Raw genomic sequence first — 21,698 nt, 5'->3', positions numbered from 1 at the left:
ACCACAGTGCACAGTAATGCCGCATCCTTTACCAACTGAATGGGACCAGGGATAGAACCTGTGTCTTCATAAATACTAGTCTGGCTTGTTGCTGCTGAGCCACAATGGGAACTTCAGGTATTTCAATGTTTTCTAAGTGGACACTTTGGAGACAACCTCCTGCCTACTCTAAGAGCTACTGCCTGGCAGGTCTCTAGGCTGGTGGCTCATTTTTGCTCTCTGATGCCCTACATACACCCCCAAAGAAGAAAATGGGGAAGAGAGCAAGACAACAGATCTTTCCAGAAAACAAAACAAATGAAAACTTTCTTCACTAGACTTCTCCCAGTGCTTCTGTCTGATGTTTTATATGCCTTTGATCACAAGGAAGTGTCCAAAAAATACATGGATTTCTTTTAACTAAAATTCTGCATTTGGGAATGGTGGACAGGTTTGTCTCTCTGTCATTGCAATCCAGGAGTTATTGTATTGCTGCTTCAGTGGAAACTAATTACGGGAAGACTTTCATTCTAATGTCCTATAACAGTCATATTAAGCCCTTTGCTGACGACTAGAAAAGAAATTTGAAAAGGTAATGAAATAATGGAAATATTATCCTAAATCAAGGTATGCTTTTATTTGGGGGTCAATAAAACCATATTTCTTCATTTATAGCTATAATCTCATTGTACATATGCTTTGCAACATATTTTTTAAGCATTCCTTACACACATTTTGTGAAATCATGCCTGGAATTTTAATGTGTGCATATGGGCCTGGATATTGATGTGTTGTTCATTTTAATCAAAGACCTTTTTTTTTTTTTTTTTTTGGTCTTTTGTCTTTTTGTTGTTGTTGTTGCTATTTCTTGGGCCGCTCCTGCGGCATATGGAGGTTCCCAGGCTAGGGGTTGAATCGGAGCTGTAGCCACCCGCCTACGCCAGAGCCACAGCAACGCGGGATCCGAGCCACGTCTGCAACCTACACCACAGCTCACGGCAACGCCAGATCGTTAACCCACTGAGCAAGGGCAAGGACCGAACCCGCAACCTCATGGTTCCTAGTCGGATTCGTTAACCACTGCGCCACAACGGGAACTCCTCAAAGACCTTTTGAATGCCTACTCTGGGGTTGCAAAAGTTAAAAGAAGTGAGTAAACACTTTGTTTAGGGAAGTTCAAATTATTACAATGCAATACTGTATTTGTCACAAGACAGCCACATGAAGTGGGAGTAGAGAATAGAATGTATTTATGTTTTTTAAAGGAAATTAGGAAGGAATACAAAGGAAGCATAGAGTTGAGATGTTTATGGAGGGTGCGTGGGAGTTTGCTAGGTGGGCAAGCAGGAGGAAGTCACCCCTGGTGGATGGAACAGCTTGTGCAAAGGTATGGAATTTATTTTGATTTTGTATAAGGTGTGAATGTTTTCTTTTTTTTCAAAACTGTTATTGAATTGTTCTAAAATTACTCATTAAACAACCTTTTCTCAAGTATAGAGTTGTACCGAAAAGCTAGCTTTACTGTATATTAAGTTTACTGTGTTGCTTGGTCCACATATAGTCCCTTCAAGCAATTCCAAGGATTTCTACTCTTTTGGGTGGGTCACACTCCACTTCTTAAAGAATTGTTGCTTTTTAATAGTTTCAAATACCTAAATAATATACCCTCATAGCTTTTTTGCTAAGCAATTTGTTTCTAAATTGTTCTTAATATTCCCTTAAAGGAACCTCATTCCCTTCTGAAAATCTTAAAAGGTCAAAAATATTTTTGATATTTCAAACACTTCAAGACAAAATTTCTTCAAAATTTTAGCTGACTTAATCATCAATTTTACGGGGTTCCCACTGTGCATCAGTGCTAACAAACCCACCTAGTATCCTTGAGGATGCAGGTTCAATCCCTGGCTTCATTCAGTGGGTTGAAGACCTGGCATTGCTGCGAGCTGTGGTGTAGGCTGCAGATGCGGCCATGATCCTGTGTTGCTGTAGCTGTGGCATAGGCTACTGGCTACAGCTCTGATTCAAGCCCTAGCCTGGGAAGCTCCATACGCTGTGGGTGCGGCCCTAAAAAGACTATATATATATATATATAATATTCTCTCTGCCTCTGGCTTTAGATAAAAATCTTATACAAAAGGCTTGAAGCCAAATCCTATACTTTTGGAAAATGTTTTGTTGCTGTTACTGCTGGCGTTTTCTTTAGATTTGTTTCTTCACACAAGCCTAAATGCATGTATCTGTGTAATCTCCTAAATAATTTCAAAATATCTTTAGAAACGAGGGGTTTAGATGGAATTTTCCAAACTGCGTAATTTAATTTATTGAGCAAAATCTCCAGATAATTGCCAGCTTTCCTACTTTACATACGGAAGCATTCGTATAAACATTTGAAGATGGTTAGACTGTTATTTTTATGATTGGTGTTAGGTTTACATAAATTTAGCTCCACAGATTTCTTTCTCTCCTTGCTCCTAAAGCTAAGAAGATGTACCCCAAAATAACACATACAATGTAGGGAGCCCATTCTGGCCAAAGTTGTGGGTTCAGATGTGCCTCCAAAGTACCAACAGATGGGATGGGTCCGTAGTCATTGACTTGCATGAAGACTATAGGCTACAGGAGGGTGAGGAGGAGTGGGGAGCATCCCCTGAGGGAATGGCACAGACCCAAGAGTCTTCTCCTGCTTTTGGAGGGTGGGTAGGATAAACGTTTTCAAAGGTATATGCTGTGCGATATGCGGACCCAAGCAATACAGCCAAAATGACAGAATAGCTTTGGAGCTTCAACGCTGGAACCAGGAAATACTTGCAACAATGTAGCACCTTTTCCACTTCACCTCTTTGTTCTGTAAAGGAAACTAATATCCAAATTGGACAGGATGCTTCTCTGGGACACTAGCCCACCATCTTCTTAGTCTTCTGGGTTTTCCAATAAAGTTGCTATTCCTTGCCCCCAACAAGGTGCCTCTCGATTTACTGGCCTGCTATGTAGAGAGAAGTACAAGTTTGGTCTCAGTAACACGGAGGTCATGAGAGGGGCACCTTCAAGAATGGGATTAGTGCCCACGTAAAAGAGATCGCACAGAGCTTGCTAGCCCTTTCCACCACTGAGGGCACAGCGAGAAAGCACCGTCTATAAATCAGGAAACAAACCCTCACTAGACACAGCAGCTGCCTGCATCTCGATCTTGGACTTCCCAGCCTCCATAACTGTGAGAAATACATTTCTCATTTCGAAGTCACCCAGTTACTTATTTTTTTTTAATAGCAGCCTGAACAGACTAAGACAAAAGGTTTAATTCAGACATGGAAGAAGGGTTCGAGGTTAGGAATTCTGTTAATAAAATTCATTACATAAACACTTTGAAGGAGAAAACCATAGGATTATCAAATTATATTTGCCACTATTTAGCACCCTTTGTGATAGAACAAAATGAGTCTCTGTGTGTCATAGATCCCTTCTTATCTTGATAGAAGCCAGACATCAATAACAAATATCAATGAAGAGCCTAAGACATGCTTGTAGACCAGATCAAGACAAAGATGTCCACGGAAGTCTGCAAAGATGATACCACCCAGTGGACACGGGTTCTGGTATTTACACTCTTGTGCAGTCACTCTCACAGAAACTAACCAGCCCACGACTTGCTTGACAAAGAGAACACGGTAGAAATAATGTGGTGCCAGTTAGAGGACTGTGACTAAAAAGATGTGACAGCACACCCTCTGGTGTGCTTGGAAGCCATCCACCATGTAAACATCTGATTATCCTTCTGGACAGAGAGGCCACCGGGAGAGGCTCATGGAAGGGCAGCAGGGCTGTGTATGAAGAAGCCAAAATATTAGGCAAAACGTGCCACCTTGAAATTTACATTTCAGTAACTACACTGAAGGCTAATCAACTATAGTAATTAGATCATCAGGACCTTGGTATAAAGCTAGATATATAAATAAGTGAAACTGAATAGAGAACCCAGACACAAACCCAGGGATCCAAGAGCATCTAAGGCAGATATACATATTTTATATATATATATATATATATATATATATATACACACACACACATATTTAGATATACATATTTATATATATAAACACAGACAGTAAGTGTATAAATACATATTTAAAAGGAAATCAAATGGGTGCAAAAAAAGATGAATTGGGCAAACAACACATGTTGTTGCTTGGTCAATTGGAATTCAGATATACAAAAGGAAAAAAAAAGACTTAGATTGCGCCTGTCATAAATAAAAATAAATTCTAGATAGAAAAACATTTTTAATGTTAAGAGTTCCCATTATGGCTCAGCAGTAACAAACCCAACTAGTATACAAGACGACAGGGGTTCGATTCCCAGCTCTGCTCAGTGGGTTAACGATCTGGTGTTGCTGTGAGCTGTGGGGTAGGTCTTGGATCAGAGCCCACGTTGCTGTGCCATAGGCTAGCGGCTACAGCTCTGATTCAACCCCTAGCCTGGGAATTTCCATATGCTGCAGGTATGGCCCTAAAAACACCAAAAAGAGAGGGAGGGAGGGACAGAGAGAGAGAGATTGATTTTTAATGTTAAAAAAAATAGAGCTCTGAAAATATGGAAAAAAAAAGAGGCAAAATTTTTTATACTAACTAAAAATGCAAAATTCAAAAGGAAGGATTTATTTATTTATTCATTCATTCATGCCGATGCAATTTAGCAATTTAAAGAAGGAGAGCATTTAATTTAGGATAATTGTTCTCTGGGGTTCAAGTTTTCTTTCTTAAAAATATGTTTTTATTGCAAAATAACAGACATAGTGAAAAGCATTCAAAACCTAAATTATTCATAAAGTATCAAGAAGTAAACACTATAATCTCTATAATCAGTGTCAGGTCAAGGAATAAAACCTTACCACTGTCTCAAAAGCCCACTTCATGGCACTCCCATTACTACTCCTTTCTTTCTAGTCTGAGGTAACTAGTACTCTGACTTCCAATATTACGGTTTAGTTTTATCCATCATTTAAACTTTTTCTAAGTAGAAACATTCTCTTACGTCTGCCTTGCTTTGCTCAGTATTACGTTTGCAAGATTTACCTTTATTAGTGCATTTAATTATAGTTTTAATATGCTACACGTTGGGTAAAATGTCACTTCTTGAATATATACAATTTACCCTTCTGCTCTTGGGATTCGAGCTGTTTTTAGTTTGGGGCCATAATTAATAATGATTCTTTGAACATTCTCATATACCTTTTTGTGTAAAGTTCAAACATTTCTGTCTAGTCCATACCTAGGATTGGAAATACATATCCATAGGGAATGTGCATTTCAATTTTTATAGATAATGTTTCCAGAATGGTCCCCAAAGTTGTATCAATTTACGTTTCTACCAGCTGTGTGTAGAGGTTTATGTTCTCCTATCCTTGCCCACTTTTTACGTCACTCTTCGTAACTTCTGGTATGCATATAGCTTTAATTTTCATCTTTTTTTTTTTAAGAAAATTCATCAGGATCCCATTTTTAGAATTTTTTTATTTTTTATTTTATTCTTCTTTTTTTATGGCTGCATCTGTGGCATATGGAATTTCCTAGGCAAGGGGTTGAATCAGAGCCACATCTGTGACCTAAACCACAAGTGCAGCAATGCCAGATCCTTAACCCACTAAGAGAGGCCAGGGATGGAACCTACATCTTCACGGAGACTGTGTCGGGTTCTTAACCTGTTGAGCCGTAATGGGAACCCCTAACTTTCAACTTCTTGACGACTAATGAAGTCCAGCACCTTTTCATATACTTAATGATCTGAAGATCTTTATAAGCAATTGCCTATAGTTCAAGTACCTTTTCCATTTTGACTTGGTAGTGGTTTTCTTACTGAGCTATAGGAATTCTTTATGTAATTTGCACATAAGCCCTTTCTTGTAAAAGTGTCGCTAGTAACTTTTCCCACTTCGTGGTGGTTTCTTTTCTATTCTTTGAATGCTATCGTGTCATAAAAAGATGTTCTCAATTTTAATATAATATAAATTATTGATATTTTCTTTTATGCTCTACTTTTTGTGCCCTGTTTAAGAACTCTTTCCCTGCCTCAGGCCATGAAAATAATCTTATTTATTATCTTTTAGAATTGAGCTGTTGATTACAGTAGCCACTAACCACATGTGGTCAATTTAAAGTTAAAATAATTGAAATTAAATGAAAAATTGTTTCCTTGTCATTCTAGCCATGTTTTTAGTGGCTCAGTAGCCAAAGGCATAGAACATTTCCATCACTGCAGAAAGTTCTATTGGCCAAATATGTTTTAGAAGGTCATTTTGTCTTGTCTTTTGCTATAACAGCAATAAGAATGTGGGTGGAAGGCTGTGGGAGGAGATGTGAGAATGTTAATTTTCTCATCTTTAGCAGGAAGGCAATCAATGTCTTCTAAAATGAACACAAGCAGAAAAAGTGTCCTTAATAACCTTTTATCATTTTAAAAAATTATGGATTGCCTTAGCTTTGGAAGGAATCTTTTAGAATATATTTCTGCTATGAGAAAATATTGATTTAAAGTTTATTAATTGTTTGGGTTTAGCTTGTCCCTTTTTATTCTAAATTCAGGTACAATTAAATTATAATCGAGCAAGCTAAGATGACCTCTGTAAATGAATGACATCAGACCCCTGTTTTCCTTGCTTTGATCTTGGCCTCCTTTCCTTTGTTTTTCTTTGTGCTATTTCCTTCTTTTCTTCTCCCTCCTCTGAACCTTGACAAACCACAAAGCTTCCAAAAACAGCTCTTGAAAGAACTGTTCTGACAGTAGCTTGAATGGGATTGTACCAATGATCCTGAGCAAGAAGCATGAGAAACCAGAATATTCTCTACTTCCTGCAACCACGAATTTGCAGCAGTTAGAGTTTTTTTTTTTTTTTTTTTTTAAATGCAATTCAGGCCAGATCACAAGGAAACACAGCCTTCTCTTCTTCTCCTGTAAAACTCCAATCCTGCTTTGTTCAGGGGGAGTTACCTGGTTTTCAGGTTCTCTCTCATGTGTGTCAACTAATAAATACTGTCCTTCATTTGAATCACTTAAACTATTTGCTTACTTGATTTCATGTCTTGGGGTTTGAAAAAAAAAATGTACTTGGGAATAGAATGCCTTGTTTTTGCCAGAACACAAAAATGTCATCAGGAAACCCCTATGTGTTGCTTATAAAAGCATGTATAAAAGCTATGGCAATCTCATCATCAAAACCCCTAAAATCAGGTGCCACTTAATAAAATGTACTAAAAGATAGCTGTAAAATAAAAAATTGTCATTGACTGGATAGTATATGCTTATTTTTTTATTAATTGTAATGCATTTGGGATAGTTGATACAGGTGGCAAATGTAGTTTCTATGAAGTATATCTTGAATTTTTATCTATGTAGGCAGGAATGGGTACATTTTGGGAATTGTGAGTAAACAAAATATTTCTGGGAGAAGAAAGGATTTTATTAAGAATAGGAAGGACTGAGGGAACCTGGTGCTCATACACAATAGACACGTGGAGAAAGAATTCCAGAGAGTGCATCAAGATGATGGACCAACCAGAGGACCCAAGGGGAAAGCAGACTGCACATGCTAGATTCTCATCTCATGAATTACAAAAACCCTGGATAAGGCTTCTCATCATAAGAAGATGTGAACAAAACATACTCAAATTTCCAAAAATGTTAAGAGACTCTATCAAAATTATGAATGAACTTGAGAAGATAATGGGTTTTGCACTGTAGCCCAGGTACAAAAAAGCCAGTTTTTTCTTTTGGCAGGGAGGGGCTGGGAAGGTTGTTAAAGAGATGATCTTGAAAAGTTCCATTTGCAAGTGAGAGATGATTGTAAAGAGAAGGACCTGTGTGCCCTCATCTAGGTTGGAAAGAGCTCAGACACAACCAGATCTTGTGCCATGACCAAAAATCAGTTATTTATACTCCAAAATCCATCATCTTACATCTTTGTGAGATTATATATTCCTTTTGAGTGTGGTAAGATTGCTATAACCCTGGGAGGTATAATATAAACACAATAAAAAGTGAAGAAATAAATCAATATCATAATATCACTTTTGTATTAGGGTAAGAACTATAAAAATAAATTTTAAAACCATTATAATACCCTGTAATGCCTGTTTCCAAGGTGACTTAATCAATTAAAAATTTCTCAAATTAAATTTGATTTTATTGAAAAGTTTTGGAGAATTTGGTTAATTACATTTAGAATCAAGATTTAAATATTTAAGAGAATTCATGCAATGTGTACATGTTTATATGTTGGTGATGTTTAAGGGTTTAGAAACACTGTAACAAATAGATTTGTAGATTTTAACAAACTGAATGTTAAATAGTGAAACCAGAAGTAGAAGTATGCTTCATGCTCAGATTTGAAAGGTTCATAAAACAAAAGCTGACGTTCAACACCGCAAAATATATAGTGAAGGGATAACATGAAGACGTCTCCTTGTAGTGGTGGGACAATCTGTATCCTGATTATGCTGATAGTTATGGGGATCCACATACTTAAAATTTCATAGTGCTATAAACTCCTCCAAAATAAATGATTTAAGATGAGAGTGTGTAAAACATGATGCAATTCAAATTCGGTCTGTGCCTAAGTTAATTTTATGATATAGGCGTCAATGTCCTGGTTTTGACACATTCTATGTATTACGTAAGATATTATCATTGGAGGAAGCTGGGTGATGGGTACGTGGAAATTCTCCATACTATTTTTGAGATTTATTGAGAATATTAAACTACTTCAAACCAAAACTCTTTTTAAGAATATATATGTAGATATTAGTTATTGTAAAAATAGGCATAGGCCACCTTAGTGCTGCACACAGGTGGGACAGCAGAGCCTGTGTCAGCTTCCCACTGTCCCTTTGCCTCAACTGGATGTTCTGCCTGTGAACTCAGGTATTGGCATGACAGGAGGTAGATCTTGATGAGTCTGCCATGGCAGCTTATTGTTTCTTATTATCATTAATATTCTTGTAGGATTAAATGCAACAGGAAACAGCTATGAGCCTCAGCACTACAAAAACAATCATACACAGTCTTTCTTCCCACTAGATGATGCCTCCCTGAAAATTAATCTTCAGGCATCCCTTTAGATCATTTCTGCCCACACAAAAGGTTTTTGGATGTTAAAGATGCCACCCTCCCATTTAAAAACCACCTAGTTGGAGCTCCCGTCGTGGCTCAATGGAAACAAATCGGACTACCATCCATGAGGATGCAGATTCGACCCCTGGCCTTGCTCAGTGGGTTAAGGATCTGGTGCTGCTGTGAGCTGTGGTCTAGGTCGAAGATGCAACTCGGATTTGAAGTTGCCGTGGTGTAGGCCATTGGCTACAGCTCTGATTCGACCCCTAGCCTGGGAACCATAAGCTGTGGGAGCGGTCCTAAAAAGACAAAAAATAAAATAAAACAAAACAAACCCACCCCATTGTTTCTCCCATCACTTAGACTTGAACCAAAAAAAAAAAAAAAGCTCTCCTTACAGTGAAATAACTGTTATTATTTTCTCTATTTACTTTTGTCTGCCTGTCTGGATCCACAGAGCCTAATACATAATTGGTGCTCAATAAATATTTTTGAATGAAGAAAAGCTCCTATTGTTGGTGCCTATTCTGAGAAGTACAAATAAGGGTGATCAGACTTATACTGTACTTATATTTCAGGGCAATTTGATATTCTTAAATCAAGCATAAGCTAATTTTGCAACTAAGTTTAAGAAAACATACATCCGCAAACACACATTTATGCTTGGAACAACAGATGACTACAAAGGTCTTGATAGCTTTAACATTCTATGATCCTAGACTTTCCAAATTGTTCTCACCAGATTAAGGAAGGGCACATGGCACAGTTTAGCTCTAAATGGTAAGGTATCAAGGGAGAATCAATGGATTCCATTTTGCAATTATGAATACACAAATTAACACATGCACCTGTGTTCTCACCCTTAATTCCTATAAAGGATGGGTCAAGGACATCAATTACCTCTAAACACCAGTTATGCTGGGAGAAAACAGAGGCAATAGCATTTCGGAAGGTGGAGGTGTGTATTGAGGGAGTGGGATGACTGTTTGCAGACTGATTCTTTCCTTCTCCATCTGGTCTCTATGTATGGAGAAGCAGAATCTGTGCCCCCATATCTTGCCCTTCACTTTGAGCATTATCACTGTTATGTGTGAGTGAGCTGAGGCAGGAAGGGATCATTAAATTTTTGGTATGCTCTTTCCTTTTCCATAAAGTATTTAGGCATCCCACAAAAATACAAAAGATAAATCAAGACAAGTCTAAAGCAGAAGACAAAGAAAGGGCCAAAGAGGCGTGAATGTGAAATGGAAGCAGAAGTGAGGGCTAAATAAAACCATGCCTCTCAGAGACCTACCCTCTTTGCAAATGGGGTGCAAACATTGGCTGGAACCTTTCACAGTTCTAGTATATAAAGGGAAACTGAATCAATGACACTTTTTGCAATACTTCTAACATAAGATAAATCAAATTAATTGCTTTGTCAATTGACAGCCATTCCCCATAGCAAAGTAGAAAGGTTTTCTGAAAGTTTCTATAAAGAAGATGTTATTCTTAATCTCCTTGTGGTGATGTTTAACTTCATTTCTTTTAATATAGGGCAATGGCATAACTCCAAGATGCAATTAGGTTGAAACAATTATCTGGTGATGGGAGAGATGGTGGAGTGTGAAGTGGGGGTGGAGGCTGTGAATGACACTTTAATATAAATATATGTGCCTTTAGCATAATCATATACATTTTCTTCAGTCATTCCAAGATGAAAATTGGCAAGCATACTTTTTTTTTTCTGTACCAAATTAGAATCTGCCCCTAGGACTAAGGGAAACAGAGCTGGGAGACTGATTGTTAAAAGCCAGTAAAAGTCATTATTTCTGCCTCACTGGTCAGGCATATTTTGGGCAAATGAGTCAGCATGAGAGGGATGTTGGGGCTAGACTTTATCAGAAGTTACATAAATTTTTCCAGAGTGACTAAAGCTGTTCTGGCTAGTTATTTAAAGCTTTGGGGAGGAGAAGGACTGGGAGGTGGGGAGGAACTGAACTTACTTTGTGACTGGGGCAGCTTTGATTGGGCAACTTCTCTGTTCTAGCTTTCTGTGAAATGCCCCCTTTCCGGGGTTTAATATCACTGTCTTAAGTATAAGTTGCTCAAGTTGGCCAAAACCCACGAATTCCCAACTCTGGAATATCTGACAAAGGTTCCAGCCTGTGAATGCATTCTTCCATGTCAGATCAGTTGTTCAGTGCATTTGCTGGCCCTTAGAGGGAAGGCTATCTCAGTGACTCATTTTGATTCTTCAGGCAATAACTAAGTACATGCTATGTACTCGATATGTATGCGGTTCTTAAGGAGATGACTGAGATCAAAACGTATGTTCTGTCCTCAAGAAGCTCATGATAAAGTGGCAAAGACAAGCCTGAAGGTAATGCTAAGAGTGCCAAGAATGTGATCATAACAGAACCAGCGCACAGTTTCTGGAGCCAGAAGGGAAGAGAATGGACTTTTAGGAAAGGCTTTCATGTGTCTCTTTTTTTGAGGCATCTACCATATAGCAATGCTCAAAATTTAGCACACAGCTAGACGGATGAATTAAGAGGAGTGGTGTTAACTGGAGAAGAAAGACTGAGGTATGAAGAGCTGGGGATGCGTAGAAAAGACGTCCAAGGTCAGAAAGCTACATGAAGGCATGAAAAAGTACAGTGAGTAATAGAGTTGGATGAATTTAGATAAAGAATAGCCTGGAACATGGTCGACACCAGATAAACCTGTTAGTTTTAAAAGGAACACTCTCCTGTACTTTAGTATTCTAAAGAGCGAGTTTTAGAGCACATAGAAACCCTTGGAGATGAAGGCAGACAAACACTGTTCTAAGATTAAGCTTGGCTAATCTAAGTCATGTACTATTGGGATGTGAACGATATGGCATAAAGCCAGGATTTTCTAAGGAAGACGCAGTTATACCTGCTAGGTCTCCCTTCTCACTGCTGCCTACCTTCTGTAGGCACAGCCTTTGGGGCATAAAGGTAATATGCTCTATGAGCAGAGGGTTGGTACACTAAATGGGGATAACTGAGGAGAGCTTAATGAAGAGAGTATAAAATTGTGAGTAGGGTTAGAGGAAACCAGCAAAGGACGGTGAGGGTGTGGGGGTCTTAAGACCATTTGGGAGCCATTACTGCTCTTAGGACCGAACAGGCAAGGGAAAGGAGTGGTTGTCAAAACCCAGAAGGAGCTGTGGCTCTGGGTGAAGGAAGGAGCAGGTCACCAACAGGAACTGTGGCCTCCTATGGAGGAACGCACCCCCTGCCCACCTGTGACCAAGGAGGGAGCTGAGGAATGAACCCCCCAGACCTCTCTCCTCTCAGTTTCCTGGTGGTCCTTCCTCCCGTGCAAAAGTCTTCCCCAACCAGAAGCCAGACTGCAAAGACGCCTGTGGCACAGTCCCTAGTGGTCAGCTTCCTGGCAGAGCAGGCAGAGAAACATGGAGAAGGACTATGGAGAAGAACTCAGAGCCAATTCAGCCCACACGGAGAAGACTGAAGCTCATCTTCCTCACAGGATCTCCGGGGACCCACATGACACCTGTGATTATCATGGCATGGCGAGGAAGAAATACAGACACCTCTGCAGATTTAAAGGGTCCAACTCCCCCATATTTCAATAGGCTGGGCTTTCCATGATACAGAATTATCTGCAAGCTCCAGCTAACTCATTCTCCACTCTAAGCACTCCTATCCCAAAGGGGTCAGGGCTATCATTACTTTCTCAAATGTTGGTGACATGTGTAGGTACGATATCACGAGTTAGGTGGTGAAATCGCTGGAAGACATGGATGCTTCCCAAAACAGGTAGCTCTCATTAAGACACTGCAAATCTATTTGTCTCCTTCACCCCAAAACTGCATTTACCTACCCAAACCCTTAAACCTCAAACACTTTTATCAACCTACAAGGGGATAAGAGTAACATATCTTTACCTATATAGCAGGCTGTAAATAAACCTCCAGGTAATATATTCAGATGTGTGCTTCCAAGGTCAGTATTATATATTGGATGTGGGGAAGGGCATTTTATATGAGAAAAAATGTTATACTAGGAGAATAAAAGGAGAGAAGGAGGGTTGGCAAGCTTTGGAGAAAGTGTCAGTCATCTCAGAGTCCTCTAGCTAGGATACAGAGAGAGAGAGAGCGCCAGGCAGTTAAAGAAAAACTCCCACCTGCAGAGATGTTCAGTCTAGTTTGGTTTGAGTACTGATGTATTAAGGGTGAATTCTCAGCCATAACCTCTTATATGAGAAATGCTACACTATTCAAAACAAATAAAATCTGGCTTTGCCTTTCTATGATGATAGGCTAACAAGACATGAAATATCAATACTGATTGCTATGCATTCTCCCCACCACCAAGAGTCCATATTCTGGGCTTTGGAAGTCCTCAGCCACCGTGGCCAGACCCCCACCCCATCTGGCTGCCAGAGATGGAACCTCAGGCTCCAGTATTTGGAGAAACCGCTGCCTCTATTCTCTTCTATGTACTGGGAATCTTTCAAAGGCCCTCCTTCTCTCCCCTTCTATGCAGCATAATCTCAGTGAGTTTAGCTTCTCTTAAACTGTAGAAAGAGGGGCTGCCCTCCAGAAACAGATTCAAATTCTTGATAAACAGGGAGAATAAAAATTTGAGACAACAAGATAAAATATCTCTCATCTTTTCCAACTCTCTCAAGATAGAATGAACAAGTCAAAATGAATATCTACAAAAGTTATCCTGCCATAGGGGTCTTCCCCACCATCTTCCATGCCTGGTGAGCAGAGAGTGCTGTTCTCTCCAGCTCTGATGAGCACTGAACTGGAAGGCACTGCACTCAGCACCAGGGTGACAGAGAGCACTCCTATCTGCTGAGTTTACCATGTAAGCGGCAGCAGGCATGCCCACAACTACCATAGCTGGGATAAATTCTCTGATGGAGGTACAGGTAAGAGGAAGGTACTGACTGCATGGGGCCATGCATCAGAAGAGCAGTGGAGAAGGAGGACATACTATTTAGACTACAGATGGTGTCAGTGACCAGTCTGAGTGGCTCAGCAGGCATCAGGGGTAGGAGCAGGATGGTTCAGAGCAGAAGGGATAACATATGTAAAGTTATCAAATAAAGAAGAGCCCAGCATGTTATGGGAATAAGAGGTATCACTGGTCGAGTTTCCTAGGAAACAGACTCTGAGTCAGAGATCTGCATGCAGGAAGGTTACTGGGAGTCATCAATATGGGAAACACTCATGAGGAACTATGAAAGCAAGACTGAACAAGTTAAACTTCAAGGTAGTTGCAGCAAGGGCCTTGGCAGACCCTATGGGGAGCTCTAGAGCTAGACTGGCTCTGCAAAGGGGACTCAAATTAAGGCAAGGGAGCCAGGCCCTCAACTGTTAAACACAGGGCAGGGCCATTTTGGCAAAAGCAGATGTAACCCTGGCAGGAGAAATTCCCTTTGGCTGAAGTCCATGCCTGGGGAAAAACTCAGCTCTGAGCCCGTAGCAGGCAATACTTCCAAAGCTGGCAGAGGGTGTGCCTCTCTCCTGAAGAAGGGGACCTGGGTGGTGACCCATTTCAACTGCTGCAGCAGCTACAGCCCAGCATTGCTGTGTCATGTCTGATGGGGCAAGAGAGGACTAAGTATTAGTTAGCGTGTGCTCAGCTATGCTGCAGTAACAAAAACTCCCAAATCTCATGACATCACAAAGCTTTCTTTCTTGTGCACAGAAGTTGGGTAGTTACTATGGTAACTTAGGGATTCAGGCTTCTTCCATCTATCCAGAGCTGCAGTAAAAGAGACAAAGGGAGAAAGGAGGATCACGCCAGGGGCTTGATGTCCTGGTCTGCACGTTGTGTGCCTCACTTTTTCCTACCCTCTGCTGCTGAGACCCAGCCACATGGGCACAACTTAATTGCAAGAGAGACTTAGGAACACACTCTTCTACATGTCCAGAAAAAGGAAATGGGGTTGGTCATGTCTAGCCAATCTCTGGCTCAGACAAACTTGCTGAGCTTGCTTGCTGTCCATTTAGAGCGGGACCACTGGGTAGCATACACTTGCTAATATCCAGTATTGAACAGGACAGTTCAGGATTTTCCCTTTGTTTATAAACACAAATGTGTGAAAATCTTCTAGATTTGTGTTTTCTTCAGCAAAATGAAAAACTGCTCTAAAATTATAAAAGCTTTCTTAAAACTTGAAAAAGTTTATCAAGCACACATTGCAAATGATTTATTAAAATGAGCGAAACAATATTTTTAAGCTATGACCAATGTGCCCTTCCTGGCTGGTATTATGATATTTTTGTGCAGAACATCCGTCAACCTAGCAGTACAGAGAGGTAGGAGGGATGCTGGGGAGGGGGGTCCCTGCGGTGGGAGAGATTCATCCACAGACTCTTGAGCCTTTCCAAGGGATGGAACATTACTCTGAGGGCAATGGTACGTCTGCAGGTTCGAGCAAGATGATAACCTGACACAACCTATCTGGAATATGGTCACCCATAGAAGCAGGCAACATGCAGCAATGATCTGATCCAACATGAGATCAGGATGTGTGTTTGCCAGGTATGTATTTGCAGTGTAAATCAAAATATCAAGTCATGACTGTTTATAACGATTCACTTAATCCAAAGGAAAGTTCCTTTTGTGTAACCCTCCTACTTGAGTTACTTCCAGAATTAAATTTGATCAAAGGAAGCCACTTCCTTTCAAGAGAGAATTTCAAAAGTATCTGCCTAGCATGGAGTCCCCCTAACAACTCTGTCCCTTCATCAGTGAAGAGAGCTGGATGTTTCACCCTCTTCCAGGCAGCTTTTAGGAATCTCTTACCCTTCTGGAAAGTCAGGACTACATGGCTCTTCTAACAGTGACTTGATCGCAAAGGAGAAGCCAGATAAGCTTAGGCCCTGATGGGAGGGAGCAATAATTTCTGAATTACAACAGAGGCAAAGCCCTTGGTGACTGGCTTTCATCTGCTCTTTAGACTTAGCTGGAAATGAACATCTGACAAGACTCCTTTCCATGTCTTCATTCTTCCTCTCGCTCCTGAAACATTCTGATTGGGGGCAGCACTTTATGGCTGTTGCTTCTTTATTTTTCTGCAGGCAACAATTGCCTAAGAGCAGGGCCCCCCGTCTTCTACATGTCATATGCACCCTAGTATTTGGAACTTCTTGCCCTCTGCAGGGGGTAGATAACTATTTGTTACAGGTGCAGGGGTCAGAGCCAGGCTTGCCCATAATTATTTCCTATTGCAAACTCATGGAGTAGATCCTATAATGGTTTTGGTCCTCATCTAGAAGATGAAGAGGCTGGACATTCTCTGGTCACCTTCTAGCTCTCAAGTTCATCAGTACAACAATTCCTTTTCGGGAGAGACTGGGGTGCAATGCTACCTCTGGAGTCAGGAAGAACTGGTTTTGAATTCCAACTCTGCTGCCAGCTGGGTGACCAGGCAAGTCACTTTACCCCCCTAAGGAAAACATTTTCAATTTTGTGACTTTCTGGTGAGGAGTGTAAGAGATTTAGGCAAAGTATCTGGCTCACAGCAGGCATGAAACAAAAACAGACTTAATACATGAGACTAGAAGTAGTACTAGGCTAATACTAGATGTTTTCCAGGCTAGATGTTCTAAATGCAAATTCATGATGTTGGTGAAAGTGCCTTCTAGTTTTTGGCACCTGCTATGTCTGGGCTCTGAAACTGACACCGAGCAGAAAAGATGCTTAAGTTTGGTGAGAAACCAGATGATGAAACGGATGGGTATAATCAATTATGATGAAAATGCAACAGGCCACTTTTTATTTGGGTTGCCTTCTTCAGAAAGCTGGTAACATAAGGAACCATTTTACCAGGAGCAAAGCCAAAAAACTGTATTGTAAATATTTGAACAAGACTTGAAAGGCTGATCCTGGCCTAGATGTCATTAACCCAGTGAAACTTCAGCATGTGCGTGTGTGTGTGTGCGTGTAAGACTCCATGTGTCTGTGTATGTGTGCATGGTCACATGTGCTCACACACTTGCCCCTTTCGGCAAACACCCCCAGGTTTTGCAGGCATGTTCACACACTCAGATGGCAATAGCATCAGCAATCTGTCATCTTTTCACACCAAGAGCAGTAAAGCACATTGATGTAACAAGAAAATACATCCTTCAATCAGCTCTGAGTAAAGGACAGATGACAAATAACTATATTTCTAAAGTTGGGAACACAGTCTGCATCTTCCAAGCTATGCTGGTAAAAGGTTCACTTGAACATAAGTACAGGGACTCAGCCAGCGTAAGGGGTGGATTTTCCCAGCAAGATACCCCTAAACGGCAACTGCTGCCAGAAAAAGACTGTGAGGCACTGAGTTAACTTAGCTGTTGTCTGTAACCTGCATGGCCCCCTAGTTGGGTCCAGCCCTGGAATATAAATGTGGGCTGGAGGCAGCAGGCCCATATGTATGTATGGTATCCACATATGGAAGGTCTGGGCATCTCAAGCCACTCCTTGGGACTGAGCTAAGATCATGGGAACCCCAGCTCTGCAGAGTGTGAAAATCCACCCCGCACCACGTGCTTTGGGAACTTCATATGACTGGATGATATTTTGAGATATTATTTTTTATTTGCTTTGTCCTCACTATCTCTGATTTTCTCTCTCTTTGGCTAATTCCCAAGGGCCATTTGTGCTGTACTTGCGTAGATAAGGTATATGGCAAAGCAGAAAGCTTGAGTCACTGGCAATACCTGGTAATTTCTTTATAAACATTTACAGAGAATCTGGGGGTCTGTGGAAAAAGTAAAAGGATGAAGGGTATCCAATGGCAGAGGCAGGGTGACCTGGAGGAGCAGAAGGGAGAGCTGGGCTCACCTGTGTCCTACCCCACAGAGACCTGGGCTACAGGAAGAGACAGCTACAGTGCAAGCATCCTGGCACAGCGGGGATCAGCCTGGCTTCCTAGTAGCACCCTGATGAGCAGCCCCAGAAAGGAATGCCGTGGGCCCTGTCTCATCAGATAGGGCCACAGGCTATATTTCAAAAGGATCCACAGAAAGGGATGATTGGTATCCCAGTATAACCCAGGTATGCCTAGGACCAAAGGCCGGATTTCCCTGACACCCACCAATTCATCCAGGCTTAACCCTGAGGATGACTAGCATCAAGCCTCACAATGGCATCTAAAAAATAAAGAAAAAAAATTTTTTTTGTTTTGTTTTTGCTTTTTAGGGCTGCTCCTGTGGGATACGGAAGTTCCCAGGCTAGGGGTCAGATTAGAGCTGCAGCTGCCATCCTATGTTACAGCCACAGCAATGCCAGATCCAAGGCACATCTGTGACCTACAGCACAGCTCATGGCAGTGCCAGATCCTTAACCCACTGAGTGAGGCCAGGGATCAAACCTGCATCCTCCTGGATACTAGCCAGGTTTGTAACCTGCTGAGCCACAATGGGAACTCCCTCATTTTTTTTCCCCCCACACACTTGAGGTTGTAAGCTGGCATTTCTACCTACCAAGTGTGGATGACTAACATTTTATAGATTAGCAGGTGGTCTTTATTGTCTGCTTTGAGGCTGCTCTAGGAACCTCTGCTCCTCACACCTGAAAAGGAAGCCCCACAGGATATCCAAGAGTTGTTCTGGGACTATGAGAGATGTACATCCACCAGAGAGATCCACTCTGGTGGATGATGCACCATTTCCTCCTTTCCAGGGGGTATTTGCTTTTGCTAATCAGTTAGGACTGTGCATCCTGAGAGCATAATAAATGTCCAGCTGGTACCATCTCATTTCATTTCTGTGGCTTTCTCTGTGGCTTAATATCTTTAATTCCTATGATATCAGGACCATACAGCTATGCAGGGTGGGGTGGGTGAAGTTCCTCAAGACTGTTGTTCCTAGAAAAGTTTTGGGGAATCATTTGTCTACAGCCTTCTCCTCCCCCCGCCCTCCCTCCCTCCCTTTCTCCTTTGTTACTCTTTTACTCCCGTCTTTCCTGTTTTAATTTTTTTCCTCTTTTTTCCCACATATATTGAGAACCTCCCGTAGATCATGCTCTGTGTCCAGTGCTGACAATACAATGATGAGCGAGGCAGACCTAATTTCTCCCGTTTTTGGAGTCTATGTTTCCACAGGGAATTATCTATAAGTAAACAGGCAATTAGAGTCCTTTATCATGAATGTTCATCTATAGCACCCAATGCTAAGAATCTCACAGAAAGGGCAGGAAACTAGTTCATAGGACGGTTGGGAACCAAGAAAGCCTTCCTAGAGGAAATAATTACTAAATGAACACGAGCCAGATGTAAGGAGTTCAAAGTAGGAGAGGAGTGTTAGGAGAGAGAACGGCAAAGCTGGGAAAAGAGAGAAGATGTGAAGTACTGGAGGTATTTTTTAAAATAATGGCTTTAATAAAACTATAGTGCTTATTATAACCAACCCCATGGAGTAGACAGCATCATTGTCTACATTTTCCAGATAGAGAAACTGAGGCACATGAAGGGTAAGGAATTTGCCCAAGAAGTTCAGTGGGGCTGCCCCTGCTGTAGAGCGATTGCCTGTTCCATGATTTCACTGGCACTGTGAGGTCAAGAGAGCCAAGATCCCAAATAGCAGGACTCTAGAAACAGTGTTCAACAGATTAACTACCAATATGGTGCTTCGGTGGACAACCAGGACCCTCTGGTCAGGATCACGGCATACTGCTCTCTCCTTAGGTCCTGGGCCCAAGCAGAGTCAATTCTCCTCAAAAAATCCCCTTTGCTCCAAGCCGTTCTCATTCTCTTGATCCCTTATTTATGCCAACGGTTTGCTGAGGAAGGCTTTTTCGCTCAGAGAATTTAAATGGGGAACTGCAGTCAAGACTCTACCCAAATTATCATACACTTTGAGCAGAAAAAAAATTCTAAAAAGAAATCCTTAATTTGCAGATACATCATGACATTCTCATGAATAAATTAAATAAAGCACAGTTTGAAGAACGACAATCAACTTAAAAATAAAATTATGTTTCAAGCTTGGTAATTATGGCACCCCACCCCAACAGCTACCCACTTTATTTGTTTGCTTTTATCTTACAGCTTCATTCCCTTCCCCTTCTCTTTTTTGGTTGATGTGCTCTTGCTTTGCAATTTCTTTGACTTCTTTACTTGGTTTACTTGATAAGGTTTGGTGATATGAGGACATATTTAAAAATAAAATCTTGCAAATAATATTTGACTAACTTTTGAATTTTGTGATCATATGTCTCCATTGGAATTTTGTAGTTAAGATTTTTTTTTGTCTTTTTTAGGACTGCACCCACAGCATACACAGGTTCCCAGGCTAGGGGTCAAATTGGAGCTGCAGCGGCCGGCCTACAGCACAGCCACAACAATGCAGGATCCGAGCTGCATCTGCAACCTACACCACAGCTAATGGCAATGTCGGATCCTTAACCCACTGAGCAAGGCCAGGGATTGAACCTGCATTCTCGGGGATACTAGTCGGGTTCATTTGCCTCTGAGCCATGACGGGAACCCCAACACTTTTTTTATAAAAGCATTTTTATAAATTTTATTTTAAAGGCTCAATTTTGCAAAGAATATTCTCATTTCTGCTCTGTGGAGGAGAAACTCCCCAACACAATAAAATAACTCATTTCCCATGAAGACACTACCAAGTATGAAAAATTAAGTTGGTTTTTAAATACTTCTTACAAGTTGTTTCTTTCATACCTGTAATTTCATTTATTTTTTTCTTTTGAGTGTCAACTCTATGCCATCGCAAAGGGCGCCTGACCTGCCTTCAGCCGACTAACAAGTACACCGATACAAAAGTTCTAAAATAGGTGTATGTGTGAAATCCTGTCTGTAAGTGTTGGCAATGCTTTTTCAGAGAAGGGAATTTTGGGCTGGCCTTTGAAAGAGAAGAAAAGCCAGCAGAATATTCCAGGTAAAGGAAACATGCAAAGCCATGGATGTACTGCAGGGAGCTAACAGGTTACAGGACACTTAGAGACTGTGGTAGCCAGCTTCTCTGTCGGCCCCCTATGAACCTCATCTCTGATACTCATGCTCTTGCATAATCCCCTCCAACACTGAAGCAAGGCTACTACAATACTATAGAAGTGATGGCATGTGACCAACAAGATTAGTCACAAAGACACTGTCCCCCACCTTGGCTCTTGGAGGGCTCACTCTAGAGGAAGTCAGGTGCAATATTTTATTATTTATTTATTGTTTTGCTTTTTAGGGCTTCGCCTCTGACATATGGAAGTTCCCAGGCTAAGGGTCAAACTGGAGCTACAGCTGCCGGCCTCTACCACAGCCACAGCAATGCCAGTTACGAGCCACGTCTGTTATCTACACTCTATAGCTCACAGAAACACCAGATTCCCTGCCCCCCGACCCCCAATCTACTGAGCGAGGCCAGGGATTCAACCCTCATCCTCATGGATACTAGTGGGATTCATTTCTGCTGCACCACAGTGCGAATTCCAAGGTGCAAGATTTTAAGTACCCTCTGGAAAGGACCCCTAGGGGAAGGAATAAAGTCTCCCACCAAGAACCAATACCAACTTGCCAGCCACGAGATTGGGCCATGTCAGAGGAATTACAATCTCCAGCCCCAGTCAAGGCTTCAAGTGACTGCTGTCCCAACTGACCTCTGACTACAACTTTATAAG

This window comes from Phacochoerus africanus, chromosome 16, assembly GCF_016906955.1.
Source record: "Phacochoerus africanus isolate WHEZ1 chromosome 16, ROS_Pafr_v1, whole genome shotgun sequence".
NCBI lineage: Eukaryota > Metazoa > Chordata > Mammalia > Artiodactyla > Suidae > Phacochoerus > Phacochoerus africanus.
The sequence above is the reverse complement of the archived record's forward strand: the minus strand, read 5'-3'. Positions refer to the sequence as shown.